Here is a 1,737-nt window from a genome sequence, read left to right as displayed (position 1 = left end):
TCATTCCTGTCCCACATCTTGGAATCTGAGTCTATGCCCAAAGTTTGGCGTCCTGCGAAGATTATAGAGGTTTTGAAACCAAAGAAAGACCCAACACTGGCCACCAGCTATAGACCAATTTCTCTCCTCTCCATGTGTTACAAACTCCTTGAGAGGCTGCTTCTGGCACGTATTTCTCATCTTACAGAGAAATTCCTATCACCCACCCAGGCTGGTTTCCACCCAGGAAGATCTACCTGCGAACAAGCCCTGGCCCTCTCAACTTCATTGAAAATGGATTCCAGAAGAATTTAAAGACGGGTGCTGTCTTTGTTGATCTCACAGCAGCCTATGACACGGTCTGGCACCGTGGTCTCCTGGTCAAGATCTCAAGATGCCTGCCTCCATGGGTGGCCAACACTATATCGTTTCTTCTCCAAAACAGAAGATTCCGGGTAAATCTGGGTGACAAGTCTAGCAGATGGAGACTTGTCTCAAGTGGCCTCCCCCAGGGCTCTGTTCTGGCTCCTACACTATTTAATATTTACATCAATGACCTCCCAGAAACTTCTTCAAGGAAGTTCATCTACGCCGATAACATCTGCTGTGCAACTCAGGCATCCAAGTTTGACATCCTCGAGGAAACACTCACGAAAGACATGTCTCTGATATCTGATTACTGTAAAAAATGGCGACTAATCCCTAGCACTGCAAAAACGGTATCATCTGTTTTCCATCTACACCATGCCTCGGCCTCTCGTGAGCTTAATGTGCAGCTTGACGATACGAGAATCCAGCATGAAGCCCAGCCAGTCTATTTTGGCGTTACTCTCGATCGCACTCTATCATTTCACGAACATCTCATAAAAACTGCAGCAAAGGTGGGCGCAAGGAATAACATCATTGCAAGACTGGCCAGCTCCTCATGGGGCGCGAGCGCTTCCACACTACGATCATCATCTCTGGCATTATGCTATTGCACTGCAGAATACTGTGCCCCAGTATGGTTCCATAGCCCCCATGTCCACTTGGTCGATTCCAAATTATATTCCTCCATGAGGATAATTTCTGGAACCATCCGTTCCACCCCGGTTTCATGGCTGCCAGTTCTTAGCAACATCGCCCCGCCAGATATTCGTCGGGATGCGGCATCATCTAAGTTCATTTCCCACGTCTACGCTTGACCAGACCTGCCAATATTCGTGGATATCTTCGCCCACCCTGTTCAACGCTTGACATCTCGTCACCCAATCTGGTCCCCTACGCCTACACTGAACTTCTCTGTTCCAGTCTCTTGGAAACAGAGCTGACAGTCAGCTGAGGTAAAGAACAAACACCTCATCACAGACCCCTGCAAGCGTCAACCCGGCTTTGACCTAGCACGTTATGATTGGGCTCTCCTCAATAGCTATCGAACAGGCCATTGCCAGTGCGCCACTATGTTCCATCGCTGGGGAGCCAGAGACGACCTGAACTGCCCCTGTGGCTACAGACAGACTATGACCCACATAGTCAACGACTGCCACCTCTCCAGATTCAAAGGAGGTTTCGAAACTTTACATCAGGCTCAAACTGATGCTGTTGACTGGCTACGGAAGAAGGGCAAACGCTAGAAGAAGAAAGTACAAATCTTTATAGCCAAGCCTCAATTTGTCCTATTTCATTTCATTTCATTTCATTTCATTTCATTTCATTTCATTTCATTTCATTTCATTTTATCTCCTCATCTCATCTCATCTCATCTCATCTCATCTCATC

The sequence above is a fragment of the Erinaceus europaeus genome, chromosome 7 (assembly GCF_950295315.1).
Source record: "Erinaceus europaeus chromosome 7, mEriEur2.1, whole genome shotgun sequence".
Lineage (NCBI taxonomy): Eukaryota > Metazoa > Chordata > Mammalia > Eulipotyphla > Erinaceidae > Erinaceus > Erinaceus europaeus.
The sequence above is the reverse complement of the archived record's forward strand: the minus strand, read 5'-3'. Positions refer to the sequence as shown.